Below are 25000 nucleotides of genomic sequence, written 5' to 3'. Positions count from 1 at the left end.
TATTGATGCAAATGTTATAGGATGAAGAGGAGGAGGAGGAGGAGGAGGAGTGCTTATCATCCACAGAGATCTATGTTGGATTGGCAACCGTTCCGTGTTGCAAATTGCAGGGTTAACTCACAGACGTCTGCAGTCATTTGTGCTTGAGAGCTTTCTTTTCAATCAGGGCGTTAATTAGAGTCGCGCAATCCCTCTCGGTGTTGAGTGAGTTTATGGAGCAGCCTGATTTCACCCAATTAGAACTTGAATTAGTTACGGATTAGCATTCTCCGATTGGCATGATTTTCCCAGGTCTGTCTCCACGTTTTCTCATTTCTTTTTTTTTTTTTACTGCAGAGCGCAATGGGAGTGATAAACTTTTGTCCTTTTCTAGCCCTGGCTTGACGGAACCGGGAAAAATAGAGACTGGTATGGATTACTAGAAGGTTGTAAGTCATGGAAAACGGATGTAGGAGGTGAATTCTGAAGCAAAGATTAAAAAAATAAAACCGCAAGGACGTTTGATAAGTCCCCACAGGTTCGTTGAAAAAGTGATGAGGTTTGGTAACTCAATCCGAATGCAAATTGTAATAGCATTTCAGAACGTTTCTTGGCGAATTCAGCTCAGCGTTGTCATATATATTTTAGGGATGTTCGTCATTGCCATCATCTCTCTCTCTCTCTCTCTCTCTCTATCTCTCTCTCTCTCTCTGGCTGTTACCAGATAAATGCGGTTGCAGCCTCGTGTAGGAAATCCGTATAGCGATTATCCGCGCAGCTAGGCTTACTTTATAAACGGGGCATTCTTTCGCTCTAATGGCAACGAATTGGCTTTGGCGCATCCGTTGGAAATTGCCCGAACATTTGCAGACGATCGTATACATCAGCAGAAACAAAATGGCTGGCAATTTCTTTAATTGGCTGTGGAAGCCGTGAAGTCTGGAGGGTGTGGACTGGCCTCCTCCTCCTCCTCCTCCTCCTCCTCCTCCTCCTCCTCCTCCTTTCATTGACTTGACAACGACTGATATTTTAGAGAAACTTGGACGATTTCTGCTTTAGACATCGGAGAAGGGCTGCGTTTGCTGGGGATTTCTGTCCTCTTTTTCTTTATTACAGAAAATCATTGAGATTTGTTGCTGAATGTCTCTTTAATGTATATATTGGGATGGCTTCCTCTCGCTCTCTCTCTCTCTCTCGTTAGTAGCCATCTTGGCGTGGTGAGGGGGGACGTACCCCGCGTGAAGGGTCCAGAATTAATATCAACAGATATCACAAGTTTAACCATACGACTAGAATTTGCGAAATATGCTAGAAAAAAAAAAAAAGTTGTTCGGTGGGAAACTATCGGTTGATAAAGATTAGTTGTGAAAAATAGTTAGGATAAAGCGTCTTCCTAAGTGTTATGTTATCAAGTGTCAATACTAAAATCTCAAAAGAACAAGATTGGCAAGTAAGTTCCCAACTGGCGGGTTGGAAGAGGTGGCTCAATTTGGACGGTTGTTTAGCAGATTCGCCCAATACGGGATTGGAAGGGTAGGCATGGAAGGGAACTGGCATTTCCTCATCTATGAAATCCAGCACAGTCCTAAAACCAAAAAAGATTCATAAAAGGCATTCAATAGATATATTAAGAAGGATATAATCCCCGTTCCAACACTGGGGGAACCAAATCTTAATGGAAAACAAATTCCTTAGGAAAATAAATTGAACGAAAGTTCCAAACAATAAAATCCAACGTGGTCCAAGAGACTCATTAAAGAAAAATATACATAAAAACCAACATAGTTCCGACGAAATGAAAATTGAATAAGGGTGAACTCTTAGTGAATACCTCCAATTGATGCATTAGGAAAAAAGAATTGGCCAAAAGCAGATGCAAACCTGTGTAAGGTTTGGTATAGCCATAGTCAATCCACAAAACCTAATCAGGAAAATGTGCCTTCATGCAACATTCCAGACCCCATAACCTCCAACAGTGTGCTGAGGTTTTTTTAATAGCAAATTTATTTGAGAAAACAAGAATACAAGAAAGTTTTTTGGGTTCCAACATGTCTATCATGGATAGACAATGTTTTGCTAAATAAATCAAGATTGAATTGTACAAATAGTTGAGGATGAAGAAGAAGATGAAGAGGAAGAAGAAGAAGAAAAAGAAGAAGAGGAAAAACGGAAGAGAAGTAAACAAAAAAATGAAATGACAGAAAAAAAAAATAATGGAAAACAAAGAACAAGATAAAAGTATGGATGCAAGAGATACTCATTGATACTACATCTATGAGGCAATAAAGCAGCATACCTACGAAGAAATAAACTACGATATGACAACAGAAAAGCAAATCCCGAAGAGGCTCTACCCAGATCTACACAATGACGGGGAAAGAGGAAAAAAAATAGACAAGAAAGACAAAATCTGCAACCTTTTGAAAAGAGGGAATTGCAGATTTGGAGAAAGATGTTACTACAAACATCCTAAGATATGTCAAAACTATGAAATATATGGTAAATGTGCATACTTAGATGGATATGGGGATGATTGCAGAGATCTGCATCCAAAAATATGTAAAAACCTAAAAGAAGGAAAAGGATGTAAGTTCGACAAAAAATGCAAATATATGCACCCTGTAGCCATGAATCATAATCAAATAAATAACCAACCAAGTAATAAAATCCAAAATAAGAAAGAAACAAATAAAGAGAGAAATCAAGAATATCAGGTAAAAGAGAAAAGCAAACCACCAATGAGATATGCAGAGGTGTCAGCAAAAAAATTTCAAAGCATCAGCTCCGAAATTCTACTCAAGAGATAATAACTGTATTTATTATGCAAGAGGATATTGCAGAACGGACGGAAGAAATTGCAGATTCAGACACAAAATAAAATGAAAAAAAAAAAAAAAAATAAAATTATGATGAAGGAAGATCAAATCTTATGGAAAAGTGGATTTTTTTAATGTCAGAATTTTCTGGAAAATGAAAAAAGAACAACATACCAGAACAGGAAAGAGACATGGGAAAATCCTATACTACCAGTATTAAATGAAGGAGGGGGAAAAACACGCAAACCATCATAGTGATGAATGCGCAGGGTTAGTTACGAGTAACTCAAAAAAGAAAAATAGAGTACTTAGAAGAACTAACCCAAAATGAAAAGAAAATAGATATAATGAATATAAGTGAAACCTGGGTATTCCAAGAGACTGGGAATGATGATCAAATAAAAGGGTTTTTCTAAACTTATAGATCAGATAGAAAAAAAATAGGAATCAAGGGGGAACCGCAATATATGGGAAAAAGACAAAAAAAACAAGGAAAAATATATGAGAAATATAGTAACTCAGAATGTGAAACTAATAGCGGTTAGAATTTGAATCTGAAAAAAATTGATGAACATAGTAATATATAGACCTCCCTAATACTAAAGAGTTTGACTTAATAATGAAAAATTGGATGATATATGTAGAAATCACAAGGACTGGACTATTCTCCTATCTGGTGACTTCAACTTTCCTTTCGTAGAATGGAAAGAACGAATAGGAGATGGTGGTTGTACTTATACATATAAAAAAAGAGAGTAATAGTAGTGCAGAAGATAAGAGGCAATTTGAAAAGCTATTAGATATGCTACTAGAATACAACATTCAACAAAATAAATCACCTGCAACAAGAAAGGAAAATACTTTAGACCTAGTATTTGTGAAACGAGATGATATGGTTAAAGAAATAATAGTTTATAATGCGAGTATTTCAGACCATAATGTCATAGAATTAACAGTTCATTCCAAAGCAAAGTGAAAAATAGAGATAAGCAAGAAATGAAAAAGTGGGAAGGATATGGAAAATACAAACTTCTACAGTAAAAAATATAAAATGGTCAGAAATTAATTGAAGAATTAAACAAGATTGGGATGGGATAACATTTTCGTAAGTGATGACATAAGGGTAAATACGGAGATATTATATAAAAATATTGGAGAAAATAGTGGAAAAATATATACCGAAGAAGAAAAGTAAACATCATTCATGCATACCAAGAGACAGAAGGATCTTGTTCCAGAAAATCAGAAAGTGGAAAAAAAGGTCTTGCAAAAGAAAAAAATGCATGGAAAGTTATAGAACTAAAAAGTAAGATAGAAAATGCAGAACAAAAGATTATACAATCAAAAGAAAATGAAAAACGGGACTTGGAAGAAAAAAAACCCTATTAAATATCAAGCAAAACCCCAAACTATTATACTCATATGCGAAGAAGATGATAAAAAGAAGAATAGAAATAGGCCCTCTGAGAATTGAAGGGAGATTTAACGAATGAAAAAAAGGAAATTTGCAACATACTGGCAGAACGATATAAGAGAGAATTGTCACCCCTAGAATAGATAATGAAGATAATGATATAGAAGTAAGGGAAGAAAATAGTGAATATTTAGCTGACATAGAAATTAATGAAGCTGATATTGTGCAGGCAATTAATGAAATTAAAAATGGAGCGGCCTGCAGGGTCGGATGGTCAGGGCCCGGATTGGCCCCGGATGGAGTCCCTGCTATTTTGTTAAGAAAGTAGTTCATTCTATCGCAAAGCCACTTGCAATATTATTAAGACAAAGTGTAGATACAGGCAAGATTTATGATGAGCACAAATTAGCATATATCACCCCTACTTTCAAAAGTGGATCAAGACTAGAGGCAAAGTATTATAGGCCTGTGAGTCTAAACATCACATATTATGAAAGTGTATGAAAGGGTAATGAAGAAAAATATTATGAAACATTTTAATAAAAAATAATTTGTTTTTTTTTTTAATATAGGACAACACGGTTTCGTACCCGGAAAAAGTACACAAAACCCAAACTGTTAGTCCACCGTAGAGAAATATTCAAAAATATGAAAAGCGGAAATGAAACAGATGTGGTTTATTTAGACTTTGCAAAAGCTTTTGACAAAGTAGACCATAATATATTAGCAAAGAAAATTAGAAAAACACAATATCGTAGATAAAGTAGGAAGATGGTTAAAAAGAATTTTGTTTTACACAACAGAAAACAGATAGTTATTGCAAACGATGAGAAAATCGGATGAAACCAAGGTAATATCCGGTGTGCCACAAGGTACGGTGCTAGCTGCAATATTGTTTGTTATTATGATTGAAGACCATAGGGGACAGTAATGTTAAGGATTCGGTCAGTGAGTAGTTTCGCTGATGACACAAGAATAAGTAGAGAAATTACTTGTGATGAAGATAGGAACGCTCTACAAAGAGACCTTAACAAAGTATATGATGGGCAGAGGTAAATAGGATGGTATTTAAACTCGATGATAAATTGAAATCAATAAATTATGGAGACAGAGAAGCAAAGCTATATGGCATATAGGGGACCTAATAATGAGACAATCACAAATAAGGAAGCAGTTAAAGACCTTGGTGTGATGATGAATAGGAACATGTTATGCAATGATCAAATAGCAATTCTGTGGCAAAGTGTAAAGCAAAAATGGGAATGTTGTTACGGCACTTCAAAACAAGAAAGCTGAACACATGATTATGCTTTATAAAACATATGTTCGTAGTCCACTTGAATATTGCAATATGATATGGTACCCACACTATCAAAAAGGATATTGCACAAATAGAGAGGTGTACAAAGGTCCTTTACAGCTAGAATGAATAGAAGAAGTTAAGGACCTAGACTACTGGGAAAGACTACAATCCTTAAAATTATATAGTCTAGAAAGGAGAGAAGAACAGCTACATGATAATTCAGGCATGGAAACAGATAGAAGGAATAACAGAAAATATCATGGAACTAAAAATATCAGAAAGAGCAAGCAGAGGTAGATTAATAGTGTGCCCAAAACTATACCAGGAGAATAAGGAAAGCACACAGGACATTAATCCACTACGCACCAGCATCGATAATGCAGCGTCTATTCAATGCGTTGCCAGCTCATCTGAGGAATATATCAGGAGTGAGCGTAGATGTGTTTAAGAATAAGCTCGACAAATATCTAAACTGCATCCCAGACCATCCAAGATTGGAAGATGCAAAATATACCGGAAGATGTACTAGCAACTCTCTGGTAGACATTAGAGGCGCCTCACACTGAGGGACTGGGGCCAACCCGGACCGAACGAACTGTAAGGTCTGTAAGGTAAGGTCTCTCTCTCTCTCTCTCTCTCTCTCTCGTATTTTCAAATGTTCTGCTCTAGTAGAGAAGCGCTCTGCTAATTGATATAAATTGGGCACTAGCTCCTCTCTCTCTCTCTCTCTCTCTCTCTCTCTCTCTCTCTCTCTCTCTCTCTAAATCATTTTCCGTTTTCATATACAAGCAATTTTCAATGTGAATAATCCAATACCCCCCCCCCCTCTCTCTCTCTCTCTCTCTCTCTCTCTCTCTCTCTCTCTCTCTCTCTCATATTGTATCTAAATAATGTTCTGTTTTATTATGGAAGTAAGCTGTTAATGTACATTGAACAACAGCTCTCTCTCTCTCTCTCTCTCTCTCTCTCATAATTCGAAATAATTTTCTGTTTTCACATGAAAGCAATTTGTTAATGTAAATATGTAAATTGACCAATATTTCTCTCTCTCTCTCTCTCTCTCTCTCTCTCTCTCTCTCTCTCTCTTGGCTCTGACGAAAAGGAGATGAGAGAGTGACAGCGTCAGTATGCGCGCCGTCGCGCACGTCTGGAGAGCATCAAAGATCCTCCTACTGGTCCTAAGCAGCGCCCTTGTCAGCAGGGGAAGGAAGCACGGTACTCGTGCACGTCATTCATGAGCTCGTACTTACGTAACCATCGACAAAAACGCACATACTGCGAAAGCATATAAACGAGCGCATGCATATTGCGTACGTATACTTATTCGTATGTCATGGCCTGGACCAAGGTCCTTGGTCTGCACATAGACGCAGTATGCGTTTATACTAACGAAGTTAAGGGGGTACCCATAGGCAAACCAGTATATAGTTACCCTTTACGTAATCATGGAAGGGCTAACGTACGTAACGGACTAAATATTCACTTGAACATAGATACGCAGGAAGGCATTACTTGCAACCGTGCTTGAACATAGATACGCAGGAAGGCATCATTTACAACCGTGAATGAACATAGATACGCAGGAAGGCATCATTTACAACCGTGCTTGAACATAGATACGCAGGAAGGCATCATTTACAACCGTGCTTGAACGTAGATACGCAGGAAGGCATCATTTACAACCGTGCTTGAACATAGATACGCAGGAAGGCATCATTTATAACCGTGCACGAACATAGGTACACAGATACTCCTTTAGATGTAGCCAGCAGATACGCGGATATCAGCATACGTATACAAATTCAGAAGCATATCCAAGCTAGAGCAAACGCTTGGCTACTAGCAGCAGGCGCAGAGTTGCAACAAGAAACACGTTCGTGTTATAGCTGAAGGTTTCGCAAGTTTTTCTCCCGTTCTGCCTCCATTCTTCTCATGGTTCCATTTTCCTTTCTTTCTCCTGGCTCTTTGATTTTGCTTTTCTTTCGTCTCTGTATAATGTAATGCGTTTGAGTCGTACTGTCCAAATGTGTGGTCATTGCAGATAATAACGATGATAATAATAGATTGTTTAGGAATGAACTAAGTCACCTACTTTTCTCTATTGTAACACTCAGCTGTTCAACTTTTTTTTTTTTCTCTTGTTTTGTTACCCAACATTTTTCTTTCGCATTTTTTCTCAAGAAGGATCTTTGTTTCTGTTTTTCCTAAAGTCGACTTTTTTTTTCTCGTTTTTTCATGAGATTCTTCTGTTGTTTTTCTATCCCGTTTGTGTCCAGAGGAATTCTGTATTTTTTTCTAGTTTCTTTTTTCTTATCTTGAATGGCATTTTGCTCTTATTTGCTGTTTTTTCCCATCAGAGAACTGACGAAACGAAGAAGGTTATGATCACCCTCGTCTTGTTTGTTTGCATGTCTGTCTACAAGAAGTCGGAGAAAGAAATTTGCAATATATATATATATATATATATATATATATATATATATATATATATATATTATAATATATATATATTTACAGTATATGTAACACATACATACGTACAGGAGTCCTTTCTTTTCCACCATGCTGTCGAGTACATGCTGACAGACAAGCGCTTGCATAAGCATATGCTCTCTCTCTCTCTCTCTCTCTCTCTCTCTCTCCCTCTCTCTCTCTCTCTCTTTCAAAGGCTATCAAATTTGTGGTCCGAGACTCAGAATTGGTCCTTGACGGTACGAGGTCCGGCCTTGTTATATATAGTTGGCCCAAGGAGCCGATGGGGTTTGAGATGGAGAAAGTTCCTTTCAACAGTGATTTTGTTGTCTTGAGGATGAGGTTATGTGGACATTTTGTATGTCTTTCATGCGGCTCTTCCATGTGGTCTCTCTCACGAAGCTCTTTCCATGTGGCTGGAAGGGGGTAAAGGGGTTTTGGGGGGGGGCGGGGAGGTGGGGGGGGATAGATGGGTGAGCGGAATTCAAGTACGTGATTATCTGGTAGTTTGTGTATTTGGATGATTTTTTTTTGGAATTGTTTGCTTATTTATGCCAGACTTCAGTTGTAAATATTGTCAAATGAGTCCTTTATATTAGTGACCTCAATACTTGCAACGGGATATAAACTCTCTCTCTCTCTCTCTCTCTCAAAAAAATCTCTCTCTCCTCTCTCTCTCTCTCTCTGTATGTTTATAGACCTAAAATGTTAAAGATTCCAATTCGAGGCTCAACGCGGATTCTTCGTGAAGCCATTCAGAATCTTCGTGCCCCAGTAATCTCGCCTCTGAATTTCCCATTTCTTCCTACCCCCTCCCCCTCCCTCCCTCGCCCCAGGTCACACCCGTGCGTACCCCTCGCTTGCACCCTATTCAAGAGATGGACCCATCTTATACATACTATAGTCAACCCAAGTTCTCTTAATCGTCAATTTATATTCCCTCCCACTTGGCACGGTGCCACAGAGCCCCTCGGAGTCTACTCTCGATACCCTTTTTTACTACGAGAGAGAGAGAGAGAGAGAGCTGTTATCGCTGCTATTAATGCTACGGTATTCTCTCTTTGTTTGGTGCCTCTCTTACTGTTTCAGTTGCTGGTAAATTTGTGGTCATTTTCATTGTAGTAATGACACTGCTACTGGTACTTATGTTGGTACTGCTGCCATTGTAGTTACTGCTTATACTATTATCTTTGTTAAAGCTGACACTGCTACTGCGTCTAATGGCACTAGTATCTGTATTCTCTATGCTGCTGCGAGTTCAGCGGTCAATGGCATGTCAGCGACAAGGCTTAAAGGTCTCTCTCTCTCTCTCTCTCTCTCTCTCTCTCTCTCTCTCTCTCTCTCTCTCTCAGGCTTACTTTCATTATTTCAAGAAAGTTCTCTTTCCCTCGAAATCTTTGCTAAAAAAAACCTCTTAATTGCCTCCTTTTGGTGTAATTTCTTTAGCGAAGACACTCTCTCTCTCTCTCTCTCTCTCTCTCTCTCTCTGTTTCTTGTCTCATCCCCTTTCACTACTCAGTCCTCTCCCTCCTTCCACCCGGCTTATATCTCCTCCTCCTCCTCCTCCTCCTCCTTTCAGGACATCTGTAACCAAGAGACCCGGAGATCCACTTGGTATGTTTCACATGAAGAAGTAGGAACAGTGCTACTGTGTATGTATGTATTGTACGTGTTTGTGTGTCTTAGGCAGCCACTGCTTGAATGTGTATGCATGCATGTATGTATGCCTGCGTGAGACAGGCACTGTTGCGTATGTATGTTTGTATGTATGCATGTATGTTCGTGTCCAACCTAGGCGGGACATTGCTTGATGGGAGATGCCCATGTTTAGTTGCTGCCATGTAATGAGTGCCCCCAGTCTAAATGATAAATATCCGCAGCTGTTATCGTTGATCAGTGGAATGGAGACTCCTCACTGAAGGGTTTATGCACTTTTAGTTTGATTTCCTTCAATTTTTTTTTTTTTTTTTTTTTTTTTTTTTTTTATTCTTGGAGTGTGCAGCACTTGGTGTTATTGTCTTGTTAGTTAGCAATATTTATGGTTGATAGTGAATCCATGATACCTGTGGATATTCATCTCGATAACAGGTATTTGAATACACAGACACACACACACATATATATATAATATGTATATATATCATATATATATATACGTATATATATATTATATAAATAAGTGTATCATTACCGTGTTCATATACATATATCGAACTAACAAATGTCCTTTAATATCTAATTCGCTCTACTTCGGAATTAATATATCATATATGTTTAACGCGAGGGGGAATTTATTAAGCTAAATAGAATTGGCGCTTTACTAATTCCCCCTCGGTTAAATATATGGAAATATATAAATTGCCGAGGTTAGAGCGAATTAGATATTAAAGGACATTTGTAGTTCGATATATATATATATATATATATATATATATATATATATATATATATATATATATATATATATATATATATATATCATTATATATAAAAGTTTTATTAACGTTCAATTACTGCAGTACATCGGGCAGTCAGATCCAAACTCAGTCTCATTGGTATCAGCTGGGGATGTTTAACGGCAGGCAGAAAAAAAAAAAATATACATGAATAAATAAATATGATAAAAAATAAAAATTATAAATAAACTATGAATAAATAAAACTAACCGAATAATAAAATAAAAATAAATAAAATAAAACGATAAAAAAAATATTGTGCCATTTTGTAGACCTCAGATCAAAACACTTGTGTATTGCCCAGACCATTTTGATTTGGCCAGAAAGAATGTATTACTTGATCAAGTGAAATAAAAAAAACTTGGTGTCTCAATAACAAATATCAACAGGAGTTTCCTGATAGATTTATTGCTGACGTTTTCTATTCCCAATGACCGAATAAGGATGTAATCGTTGATATTTTCATGTCGCAGTGACATTATACAGTATAAAAGGTCCTTAATTAATCGCCTGCTGATTGACTGATGTTGCAAGCTGGCGTTACGGGAGGATAATTTGTTAAGATTTTGTTAATATCTTTAATGGTTGGAATTTTGATGTAAGGAACCGACATCACACAAAAAAGGTCATTAAAGAATTGATCATTCATTGACCAGTTGATGTTATAGACTGCGGATACAATGATAAAAGTTAGGATGGATATAATTACACTACAGTGATCTGGTAACGTGACGTCACACTAACGGTGGCTATTAAGGTTATTTCGTTTCGAATTATCGAATGCAGGCGTTGCAAATCAAAAGGTCACGGGATAGGATATAATGGAGGTGGTGGGAAGAAAGGATGAGGATACTTTCAAGCCATCCTGTGAAGACTGGGCCGGAGACAGGTTGAGGATGTGCCTGGCTCTCTCTCTCTCTCTCTCTCTCTCTCTCTCTCTCTCTCTCTCTCTCTCTCTCTCTATGAGGAGACAAACACGACCCCTTCCATAACATCTGAACAGATCGGAATTAGGAAGAACTGAGAGAGCAGTTGCCTCCACTCGAGGGAAAAGTTCTCTCTCTCTCTCTCTCTCTCTCTCTCTCTCTCTCTCTCTCTCTCTCTAATTGCCTCCTCTAACGCCGAAAAAAAGCATTCTCGATCCCCGGTCTTATCCATATCAAATTTGAATGAACTCATACTTGGCCCTTATACAAGCTGGTAAACGATGCTAAAAATATACCCTCCATTCAGCCTCTTTCCCGGGGGGTTAATTAGTTCCTCGTTGGACGAGTGGTTTACGTCCTCGCCTACCATTTTGTTAGTCCGAAGTTCGATTCCCCGTTCTACCAACGTGGAATCAGAGGAATTTATTCCTGGTGATTAGGAATTCATTTCTCGATATAATGTGGTTCGGATCTCACAATAAGCCGTATAGGTCCCGTTGCTAAGTAATCGATTGTTTCCTAGCCACGTGAAAATATGTAATCCTTCGGGCCAGCCCTAGGAGAGCTGCTTTTCTATTTTTTTTTTTTTTTATGCCTTTAAAGGGGCGTCCCTTGCGAAATACCTCCATGCAATTGCTTGGATGACGGTCCCACATCTTAGATTAAAATGGCAAATTTACCTCCCAGTGGCACATTAGTCTGACTTATAACAATCTCAGTCTAGGCGTCAAGGTAATGGGAATTGACTGCTTATGGTACATTTCAACTGTCAGGTATTACGTGAGTTTGGAAGTTCACTCATTTTTGCTGTTCAGGAGGACTTGTCCTAACTGTAATGTTTGCCAGAGGCTTCAATTATAACTAGGAAACACTTAGGCTCCTCTCTCTCTCTCTCTCTCTCTCTCTCTCTCTCTCTCTCTCTCTCTCTCTAGACATACATAATGTAGATAGGCCATACGCGTCCGGACATAGGCCATAAATACCTCATTGCTCTGCTACAGCTTCTACTTTACTCTCAACCCAGCGACCTCTCTGTCTCCCAATCTACAGGAAATTTGAATAAACCCAAAAGTGGTGTTGAGTAGGATGCTGGATGGAGAGAGTGGCTAAGTAATGCATTTGTTGGAGAGAGAGAGAGAGAGAGAGAGAGAGAGAGAGAGAGAGAGAGAGAGAGAGAGAGGGGGGCCACTTGGAGGGAAACAGCAGGAAATAAGAAACTTGGAAGAAGGAAGAAGAGGCAAAGCAAAACGAGATTTCAAGGGCGGGTTCTGTTTGGGACGAGGAGAAAACGAGTTGTGTTTCCCCTGGTAGAAATAAATGCACCCATTTTTCATCGGAGATGGCGATACAGAGAGAGAGAGAGAGAGAGAGAGAGAATTGGTAAAAATGAGCGGAAATGAGGACAGATTTATATGCAGGAATAAAAAGCGATGGGTATGAAGAAAGTAGGGAACAAAAAATGAACTGCAGGAAAACCAAACGAAGAAAATGGGATATTCTCTCTCTCCTCTCTCTCTGGCTCTCAATCTCTCTCTCTCTCTCTCCTTATATAATATAATGTATATATATATATATATGTATAGATATATCTATATATATATATATATATAATAATAAATAGATTTTTATATTATTATTATATATAATTTTGTTTCTATGTATATGTATATTATTATTCAAGAAGATGAACCCGATTCATATGGAACAAGCCCAATATATTATATATATATATATATATATATATATATATATATATATGTGTGTGTGTGTGTGTGTGTGTGTGTGTGTGTGTGTGTGTGTGTGTGTGTGTTATATCGACTCGAAAAGAAAATTTTTTATCGTTAAAGAAATAATATTAACCATCGCTATGAAAGTTGATTTTGGCCGGGACCATGAAAAGCTGTAAAGAAGAAAGAAGCCAAGAAGTTCCCGGGAGTTGACGGAAGCCAGAGAGAGAGAGAGAGAGCGATCTGTCAATCACCAGAAGCCATGATATTTCCTTTGATGAACAGATCCCGCTGAATTTCCTCTGAGCCGAACTCATGGAACGAACGAAATGATCAAAGGCACTGAAAAAAAAGTTAATATTAAACCCACATAGTATATAAACTCTGCTCAGAGGCCATTGAATATATAAAATCAAAGTTAGTCATACCATCAGAAGGTTGGTTGGTTGGTTTAGCTGAAGGGGATGTGAAGACAGGTCCATATGGACCTTTGGATTCCACCTTACCAACAATAATGACCCATCAGAGCATCGTAACCATTGAGGAATGGTAAGCATCAACCTGCAGTAGATTCACATCAACCGTGCCTCTGGTGTCTAGGGCCCGTCCCATACGACGCTCATGATTGGTTGTTGATTAAGCCAATCACAGGGCTGGAAACTCTCAGTCTCTTGAGATATTTCACATAGTTAGGATGTATGCTCCACCTTTTCTTGAGGGATACGTCTTTCAAAAGTATCCCTCAGGAGAGGTGGTAACATACATCCTGCCTATGTGAACTCTCTTAAGGAGACTGAGAGTTTCCAGCCCTGTGATTGGCTTAATCAACAACCAATCAGGAGCGTCGTTGATGTGAATCTACTATAGTTTAGGATGGCGAATGCAAAATGACGAAAGCCAATTTAGGCTTTAAAAAAGATCTGTACAGTCCAAGATATTTATTTCTGAAGTCGGTAACTACAATCAATCTGTCTCTTTTCCTGGTCTGCTGGCATAGTGGTTAGTGTCGTGGAACGCCACTCAGATGTAGCGGGTTCTCGTCTCCCCCAGGGCGATGAAAAATCACTGGCTCTGCATCATGATCAGTTACAGCCGCAGTGTGGGGTCTGCGGTGGTAGATTGAAACCAACATTTTTTTGGAAGTTTGAATTTCAAGTCAGTGGCCCCTTTGGTGTGCTTGTTCCATGGTGGTAGGTTTCATCTACTGAAATAATAATAATAATAATAATAATAATGAATAAGCTAATAATAATAATAATAATAATAATAATAATAATCCAAAAAAAACTCATAATCACACAAGTCAATAAAATGGGAAAGTAAATCTACAGTAGTATACCTGTTGGATTTTGTTATTTAAAATATATGCAGCTGTACGTATATTTTAAATAACGATATCAAACAGGCATACTACTGTGGATTTTCTTTCCCAATAATAATAATAATAATAATAATAATAATAATAATAATAATAATAATAATAATTATGGGTGTGAACTATGCTATCATCATTTAAATTACCGAACTTCCAAAATATGATAACCGCGCCAACATCATGGAAAGTATTTGAACCACCAAGACGACTGAACTTATAATATGTAAGAACAAAAAAAAAAAGTTTGGAAAGTGTCAAGAATTCTAATGCTAATAAAAACAATTGAAGCACGAACACCACCACCAAGAGTAGGAAAACACTTGAAGCTCTCGACACCAGAGCTGCTCTGCCCCTGCCTCTATTTCGAAACCTGGGAGGGGGAGGAGGGGGAGAGGGGGAAGGGAGGGAGCCTCACGTATTGAGTCCAGCTTTAGTTGATATTAGATGCGCTTTAATGGGCAGCATCCTTGTTCATGTTCTCTTTAATAACTCGTGGAGAACGGCGTATGCTGCAAAGCTAGAGAGAGAGAGAGAGAGAGAGAGAGAGAGAGAGAGAGAGAGAGAGAATATTTGTGTTCTAAACTACCGTCTCATCATTAAAGGTCAACTTCACAAGAGAGAAATGTATTGTATTAAAATGGCAACGTTCCACCAAAGATCACCTGGGCAGTGAATGATTAAATGTTTGCGGGTTACTTGATGTAGGGGGTGGGCAGAGAGAGAGAGAGAGAGAGAGAGAGAGAGAGAGAGAGAGAGAGAGATAGTAAGCCAAAACGAGTGTCACAGCATTACATGGCCGCTACACCCAAAAAAAGAAAGACATATTAGCATTATTAATATTATTACCATAAGTAGACCGACATTTTACCGTAGGTCAGCGACACTACAGAGAGAGAGAGAGAGAGAGAGAGAGAGAGAGAGAGAGAACTATTGCTCTAATGCCAAACTCGGTGGAACACCAGAGTGATATTAAACGTCAAAGATCAGCATCAGAGAGAGGAGAGAGAGAGAGAGAGAGAGAGAGAGAGAGAGAGATCCCACTTTTATTCATATCTTGAAGCCATTTCATCGCGTGCAGATGGGCAATCGGATCGGGTTTCCAAGTCGTAAACATGATGGTTTGGTCAGAAAAATCAAGGGCGCGCTTCCCAATGATGGTGAGGGAATTCGTTTCGAGGATTATTTTTTAAGTTTCACCATATTCTGAATTCTGTTCATTATTATTATTATTATTATTATTATTATTATTGAATTTGATTGCTGCTACAATGCCATTAGCATAGCAGCAATCAGATTCAATAATAATAGCTTAAATGGATGGTTACTGCCGATATTATTATTATTATTATTATTATTATTATTATTATTATTATTATTATTTATTATTTTATTATTATTATTAAGTATGGCAGGATTGATTTTATACAAAATTCTGTATGAAATCAATTCTGTAAATTCTGGCATTATTATTATTATTATTATTATTATTATTATATTATTATTATTATTATTATTATTATTATTATCAGAAAAATTTCATAATCGTACGATTCAATAAATTGGCGAAGTGCTAATATATATTTAGACTATATTCAAAAGGGACGTTTCGAGAACCTGCTCGATTCTCCTCTATCTGATTGAGAACGAGAATATATTTACTTTTACACCATTTTAGATTTCTTCGCTATTATTGAGTTTTATTTATTATTATTATTATTATTATTATTATTTTATTATTATTATTATTATTGAGTTATTAGTATTATTATTTATATTTTCTTTTCTAATATACGTATGCACCCATTCTTGTACGTATCTCAGTGAAAATGTACACACGTATGCCTGTATGAATGTATCTTAACAAAAAAATACTGACGACGCTAACAGCAAGACTGTATGTATATGTGTGTATATTATATATTAGTGTATCTATATATATATATAATATATATATATATATATACATCTATTAATATATTTATAGTATATAATATATATATATATATATATATGTATATATATATATTGGAGTGGAATAATGGTGTCAGCACTGGCTATGGAACTAGAAACAATTCCTCCCGCCGATGAAAGTGAGAGTCGTGCCCTTGTCTTGGGGTCACTTGAATGACTTGGGGCATCGTAACATGGCTGCTAACTCGGTAGGATACCCAGGAACTTGGCCAACTCATTATCAAGTATGTGTTCCTGTTCATTAAGAGATGTTGGAAATAGGACGAGGGAGACAGCTCCGTGAGGTCGTTGGCCCCAAGCGCGAATGACAAAAGTCCTAAATGATCTTGGCTGCATGGGTTTAAGACGTTATAGGAATTTGGCTCTGGGAACAAGCGTGATCCTCTGCTTGCATCAGCTCCATCTCCAGATTACAGGCCTGTGGTTGCTGCTGAATCACTCAAACGAGAATTAGCTAACATTAGCGCATGGTGCAAATGATGGGGGGATCAACTTAAACCGTAACAATTCTTGACGCATTATAGGTCTAGGACTGTGGATTCTCCCAATCTAACAAAACTCACATTATTATTAGACGTAGATCTAGGGCGCTGTTCCCATCACCCCACATCATTCCTTCTGTGGCTCCTTTTTTTTTTTTTATCACATATAACTCGTTTAAAATTCTACGCCTCAATTTTCACTGCAAATTCACTGTTGAGAAAAGTGTCCTGCGCATCTCTACTTCTTCGGTTCGTTGAGAAAGGCTTTCAGGACATTGGAGAACCTTCCTATATCCCGTGGAAATATTTCAGATTCTCTTATTCTTCCATTTTTTAATTTTAACTGCAAATTCACCGTTGAGAAAAGTCTCCTGCCCATCTCTACTTCTTCGGCTGAATTGGTTCGTTGAGAAATGCTTTCAGGATATTGGTAAACCTATATCCCGTAGAAATATTTCAGATTATCTTATTATTCCATTTTTGAATGTTGTTCCGCCGTACTATCTTCAACAGCTGCCGGTGACCTGAATTGTTTGGTTAAAATGTATGCGCCATTAAATTTTGTATTTCTTTTCCCGGTATAACTCTCTGGAGCCGTCGTTTCATAAGGTTGTTGTTCAGGCTGTTTAGAATGTATCCTAATTATGACCATCGTCTGCATGCCGGTTTTCCAGCTGTGATCTGGCATTCGATTCGATGGAACTTTGAAACTTTTTTTTTTTTATTAAGGACACTCAGTGTAGACTCCTAATTCATGTGTTTGATGTTGTATTCTTCTCTCTGCTAGTTCTTTACATTAATGATATTTTGTTTTTTTATTTAGTTTCTTTACATTAATATTTGTCTTTTATTTAGATTTTAATGATATTTGTTTTTTATTTAGTTTTCTCACTGGAGTGGCTGGAAGTATCCTTCTTTTCCAGTCATGTTTGTAACTTGGTGATAGTTATAGTAATTATGATAAATTATACTGAAATAATTATTGTAATTAGATTGAACAGAGAGAGAGAGAGAGAGAGAGAGAGAGAGAGAGAGAGAGAGAGAGAGAGAGAGAGAGATAGATATTCCTCATCTATATCAGTTTAATACTTGGCCAATTTTTTCCTTTCCACCAGCCCCTTTCTGCATATTAATTAGGACAAGAGTATCTCTCTCTCTCTCTCTCTCTCTCTCTCTCTCTCTCTCTCTCTCTCTCAGCACGATTAATAATACTATATATTATTTTTTACAGATTAAGCCGCCAGCAAATGGTACATATGCGTATATATACACATATACTTACACAAACACACACACACACACGGACTTTAGTATGCTTTACATTCGTCACCTTGAACGCACTTTGACTAATTTGCTGTGTGCTTCTGTGTACGTGAATGCTTGCGTTTGTGTGTATCTGTGTGTGCCCAGATTTCCAACAACCCCTGTGCCTTTGGGAAGGAGCAATTTGCTCATTGGAGCCGATTTGTGGAGCTATTTATGTAGACAGCCTCTCTCTCTCTCTCTCTCTCTCTCTCTCTCTCTCTCTCTCTCTCTCTCTCTCTCTCCTGTTTGAGGTGCTTTACATTCTCTCTCTCTCTCTCTCTCTCTCTCTCTCTCTCTTTGTTTGTGTTGCCTTACGTTGTCATGGATTCTCTCTCTCTCTCTCTCTCTCTCTCTCTCTCTCTCTCTCTCTCTCTCTCTCCCCGGAGTATCGCTGATGAGACTGGAGATTAAATTCATCTTCGATGATTTATTTGCCCTTCCTCCGTCGACTGATTCAATCAATCTCCCGTAGGTGATTGTAGGTGATTGAATTCGAGCTTCCCTCAGATCGCAGCGAAACGATTCATTCTGTGGTGACTGACTCGATCGTTTACTGTCGATTAATTTGGTGAGTGATTTTCTTCAATATGAGGGGGATTTATAGACGAGGTCAATCTTTACTTTGAGTTTTGTCGATTAATCCGAATGAAAGTGAATTCGTTCGCGCCTTTTACTCCTGATAAATTAATTTGGGATTCAGCTGTCGAGAGTTGCTGATGATTTCAGCATTTGATTATCGGTATATGAAGTCTTTGCTCAGCCATTTCGACCTTCGGTAATGTCGGAATTCATTGGAATCATTTCCTCTGTGAGTGTCGATTGAATTTGTTAGAATTCGTAGCGGCCGAATTTGCTGTATGTAGGATGTGTGGGTCCGGCGTCGCTTTCCACAGGGTAATTAATCATTCTTGGCTCTTCCTTCCTAATGGTATCGTCAGTTGAGTTTCAATTTCTCTTTAATTCATTTACTTTTCAAGCTGTGACCTCGAGTATTGCGACGCCATTTGTTCTCTCATGGTTTGGGGTTTGTGCGGCCTCCCTTCGTTTTTTATTCTTGTGTGCTAAGCTTGTCGGTGACCTCGAATATTGCAACGCCATTTTTTTCATGCATTAGTTGATTTAGTCTTTCTTGCTCTTTGAACTGGATTCTCTCTCGGTTCTTATTCGTATTCTAATAATAATAATAATAATAATAATAATAATAATAATAATAATAATAATAATAATAATTTTTATTAGTCTACGTGAACATACATTTGTACGGAACAAGTCTAACGATATTGCTAAGCTTAGCTGTTACATAACAGAATGTTTAAAAGCGAAGAAAGGAGAGAGAAAAGAATTGAAGTAAAGAGGAATAAAGCAAAATAGAGGTAAAAGAGGAAAAAGAAAAGTGAGTAAAATAAAACAAAGCATCAGACTTATTGTTATTTACATACTAGCACAATATTCAAGAATTGCCCGAATTATAAAAGAAACTAAGGAGTGTATATAGGTCCTCATCAGGCCTCTTAATCAACTCCTTAAACACTCTACCACCTTTGTGCTGGCATAGGACTGGCTTTCTCTAACCCAGAATGGGGGTCAACTAATCACCTTTGACCTCATGTATTCACTCTTTGCTATTAAAGTATATCTTAGTTTAACCAGACCACTGAGCTGATTAACAGCTTTCCTAGGGCTGGCCCTAAGGGTTTAGATATTTTGACATGGCTGAGTACCAACTGGTTACATAGCAACGGGACCTACAGTTTATTGTAGATTCCGAACCACATTATATCGAGAGATGAATTTCTAATCACCAGAAACAAATTCGTCTTGATTCCACGTTGGCAAAGCGGGGGAATCGAACGCGCGACTACCGAATCGTAGGCGAACACGTAAACCACTCTTCTAACGCGGAACTACTTTCTGTTACTGCCAGACTTTTGTTTTTTCCTTTGCTCGTTTTTGTAGTTAGGTGTGAACGTAGGGTTGGTTATCTGGTCCTTATCCAAAAGTCATCCTTAAGTAAGAACCGTTTCTTGAGAATCAAAAATGAACTTCTCTTTCTTTGGCCGAGTTTGATTTGGGTTATTTTCCCCGTCTTATTATAGTATTTTGAAAGGAAATACCATTTTGAGGTATTTTTTTGGCCAAAACACAGTTACATGATAGTTTATAGAGACGAAAAACAAATGGTTGTATATTTAGTTTTTATTATTTTCTCGTAAAAAAAATGCTATATAATATTTCCTCAGAATTACATCGTGCATTGTATATTATGCAAAATATATCGTAAATAGCATTTTTAGTGTAAAATTCCTGTGGGTGAGACGATTCAGTGAGAAATTCTTGTATAAAGTTTCATTTATCCTTTGCGTATAGCTTTGTATTTTGCATCATTGGATGCAGTGCAATGCAAATAATTAGGAGTATGTAATGTATATCACTTTAATTGCTTTAGAGCCTAATGCATTACCGGTGCGATTAGTAGAAGTACATCTGCGATCTCACAACGGTTGTCTGTGCAAATACGCAGATGTAATAGTGTCTAATATTTCGGAAATGCATGACGTCATAACTGGCCATGGGAATACGTAGAACTGCTCGTGCGCAAACTGAAACGATAAAGAAAACCCGCACAGAGATGGTGAAGCATCTCCGCTCTCAGAGAGAGAGAGAGAGAGAGAGAGAGAGAGAGAGAGAGAGAGAGAGTCTTCCTTGATTTGGAGGGTGGGGTAGGGAATGGGGAAGGAAGCGAAATAATGAGAAAATGGGACACAGACTTCGGAGGAATGCGGGAGAAAGAGAGAAAGAGAGAGAGATAGACAGAGAGCTGTTGTTCTAGAGCGAATTCCTGGGAAGGATTGAATAACTGGCAGGCGGATCGAGCAACACTGACAAAGCAGGAGAAGAGGGTGAAGTAGATATGAGAGAGTGACAAAGGAGGGGGGTGAAATGGTGACTTTTTCGTAAAGGGGGGAGGTGGGGGTTGGGGGGAGGATGTCATAGATGTGGGAAAAAGAGGATCAAGGGGAAAGTGTAGGTGTGGTCATCATAGTTACCGAATAGACATTGACAAAAGGGAAGGTGAGAATGAGTCTCTCTCTCTCTAGATCAGGTTAGATGTTATGAATTTACATTGAACTATCTCTCTCTCTCTTCTCTCTCTCTCTCTCTGCTGTGGAACTTGGATAAGGAATTCCAGTATCATTATCGCCCCTAAGAATAATTATCCGAGGCGAACTAATTAATGATCTTCATGAGGGAAGACAGAACAGGATTCTGGAAGTTCCTTGGATCTGTGAAGTTCGCTGGTATGACTCGGTAACTCGGTAAACTTCTTGTTTTCTTTAGTCACTAAGTTAATTGGATGTATGAAGATTCGCAACACTGTGTTTCGGATTTCCTGATTATAAAATTCCCCCCATCCGTAGTTCAGTTCAGTTCAATCGTGTCTTTGTGAACTTCTTGGTAGAGTTCATGTTTACTCCTATACTGAAGTTGAATAGATGTGTGACTTTCATTGATTTTTCGAAGTTCTATCTATTGACGATGTTTTTGAGAATTGTGTAGTTCCCGTGATAGGTGGAATTCATGTGGAGTTCCTCTATCACGACGTTTTCTCGCTTGGAGGAACTTCCTTCCTTCGTGAAGTTCGGCGTATCTGTTGAGTCATATTCATCAAGTTCCTGTATGAACTTCTCTTTAACTTCCCCGGATCCATGACGTAGCATGACTGTGAAGTTCTTGGTTCTATGAGGATGCTGAAGTTAGTAAGTGAAGATTTGTAGCTCTGTGAAGTTGCCATTAAGTGTTCATCATCTCTTGAGTGTATAGCTCATGGAGAATTATTCGTCTCTAATGTATGGCTTCGGAATTCTCTGAATACTTCGTTATTTCTCGGAGTCTTGTAGCATCCCTTCGCCTTCGTGCGTCCTTCATACCTGGACTAGATAAGGACTTTGCTTGTTCCTCCGATCACTTTCGCCAATAATTCTTTATTTAGTGGAATTGGTGTCTTAAATAAATTTAGTTGTACATCTCAGCGCTGGTAACCGGTGTTATTTATTCTTTAACAAGCGTGATGCGACCTCCAGCTTACTCGGGACTCGGGCAAGATTTTCCCCTCGCGCATAAATTGCATACATTATATTCCTTACTTAATACTCATACTCAGTACAACAAGGATCAAATGAAAAGGACACAAATTAAACGCAAAATAGTCGAACAGAAATAGCCTAAATTCAGTACACCAAATAAATTAAAACGTGCTAAAATCTACAGTCAAATAGAGCCTTGTTTCACCAACAAAAATCAAATTAAATACGCTACATTTCACTAGAAATAATTTTTCTTTACTGATTAACATGCCCAACATTTGTTTTTTACGTTTTCATTCTAATAAATAAATCATAAATATCCTTTACTAAAATTCCTGTATCTTTAACTCAAAGCGAAACACCGTATTCAGACCCTTTTAGGATTTTCCATAGGCCTTTCATACACCCCCCCCCCCCCCAAATCAACAACAAAGTAGTTTGTAGGCTTACTCCCCGAGTAAGCGAAACTCAGAAATGATGTACTGATTGAGTAGTAAGGTTGATATCATGCATTGCATACTTCGACCTACGTGATAAAAGCCAGTAATCAAATCTTCCTTGACCCGTATCCAGTTTCTCAAAGAAATGTCATTGAAATCCATGCAGAACTTTCAGAGATAAACAAAAGAGTACTTTGTGTGCTATTACTGAGTAGAGAGAAATAAAGTCATTTGATATGCGATGGATCAACATCCGATTGATCGATGTAAACTGGCGTCGCAACGACAGTGGCGAAGTTCCTCAAGAAATCACATATGCTGCTCAAGAGTGACGTAAGAGAACCGTGCTGGATCATTGAGTTTAATTTAGCCGTAAAATTGCGTGAATTAACTTGCTCTCGTTTTGCAGAGGGTCACAGGCAACATTATCTAATAAAAGAGAGAGAGAGAGAGAGAGAGAGAGAGAGAGAGAGAGAGAGAGAGAGAAGTCTTTTTGCATGCATGCAAGGGCGAAGAGGTGGAACACGGTGTAAGTCTCTGTAATACATTGCAAGCGGAAGGGATAACGCGAGATTACGTAGGCATTCTGAGGCGACTTTTATGTTAGTTTTTGTTTTGCAACCATAGTCAAAATGGAAGGGAAAAAGAACTTGATACAGTGCAGAGAGAGAGAGAGAGAGAGAGAGAGAGAGAGAGAGAGAGGGGCTACATCAGATTGCGTAGGAATACTTTCAAGAATATATTTTGTTTTCTTTGTAGCTGGAGGACTTTGAGAGAGAGAGAGAGAGAGAGAGAGAGAGAGAGAGAGAGAGAGAGAGAGAGTTGTAGTATTAGGTTAAGGAAGGGAAGAGTTGTAATATGAATGGAAAAAACTATAAAGGAAGCAAAACATTTTATATATGAATTTCAGGAAAACGAATTATATAAACGTATTGAAAAACTCGGGAAAAGTTGAAGTAGAAAAAGGGAAGGGAATTCATAAGAGATAAAGGAAAATTGTGAGGACTATGTCATACATGAAAGGGAGATTTAATGGAATGGCTACGGAAGAAAAAGGAAAGGTTGATGGCTGTAGGAGCTGGAAAAAACATGAAAAAAATTGATAAAAGTGACGATACCGAATGGATTAACTGGTTTTGTTATGAATTATACCATATCTGTATATCTGTCTATCTAAACATGAATATATATATATATATATATATATATATATATATATATATATATATATATATATATATATATATATATAATATATTATAGATAGAATAAATAGATATAGCTATTGATATAGATAAATCAACTTTTTTTCCAGCATCATGTTGCTTTTCGAGATAAATATGAGAGAGAGAGAGAGAGAGGAGAGAGAGAGAGAGAGAGAGAGAGAGAGAGAGAGAGACGAACGTTAGAAGATGATGCCTATCAATGCTGGTTTGTATATCATTAAATATTCAGTGGCAGAATCTCTCTCTCTCTCTCTCTCTCTCTCTCTCTCTCTCTCTCTCTCTCGTCTCTCTCTCTCTCTCTCTGTAAAGCCGTGGTTGTTATGGAACCGGCGATATAACATCAATCGCCTCTCTTCAGTACTCACAGGATACCCCAGAGTTAGTTTATGTCGAAGGACGTGATTTATTTTCACTTGATATTTTAATGTTTAGGTTACACTTATATCGTTGGACTGTGCATAATATATATATATATATATATATATATATATATATATATTATATATTATATATATATATATACATAGTCCACAAATACACACATACACACACACACACACACACACACACACACACACATATATATATATATATATATATATGTATATATATATATATAGATCATATCACATAACCGTGATTCATATACATACAATATACATACATCGAGCTACACATGTCCTTTAATACCTAATTCGCTCTACCTCGGAATTAATATATTTTCATATATGTTTAACCGAAGGGGAATTTTTTAGTCAATAAGAGATTTGTTGGGTTCGATGGTTCGCGCCCGTGAGCCGCTAAGAAAAGCCAGGTCCGTGGCTTGACGACGATGTGTCTACGCAAATAGTTTTATACCCGTAGACTATCGTTGTTACACACAAATTATCGACATCTTGATGCAATATATTTCATTAAGTGGAGGGTCACACTATTCATTTCTGTCGGAACCCTTGTCTGTTTCTCCGGAGACTTTTCCTCTTTGTGTCATCTTGCTTACGAGTATGCTAATATGAAAAAGGG

The 25000-nt window shown here is 37.7% G+C and overlaps 1 protein-coding gene across 5 annotated transcripts in view; it reads left to right on the top strand.

Annotated features, from left to right (window-relative positions):
* LOC135214466 (uncharacterized) overlaps nt 1-25000 on the top strand; it is a 422924-nt gene that overhangs the window by 252883 nt on the left and 145041 nt on the right. The window lies entirely within an intron of this gene.

The sequence above is a fragment of the Macrobrachium nipponense genome, chromosome 45, assembly GCF_015104395.2.
Source record: "Macrobrachium nipponense isolate FS-2020 chromosome 45, ASM1510439v2, whole genome shotgun sequence".
Classification (NCBI taxonomy): domain Eukaryota; kingdom Metazoa; phylum Arthropoda; class Malacostraca; order Decapoda; family Palaemonidae; genus Macrobrachium; species Macrobrachium nipponense.
Note: the sequence above shows the minus strand (reverse complement) of the source record. Positions and strands in the feature narration are given on the sequence as shown.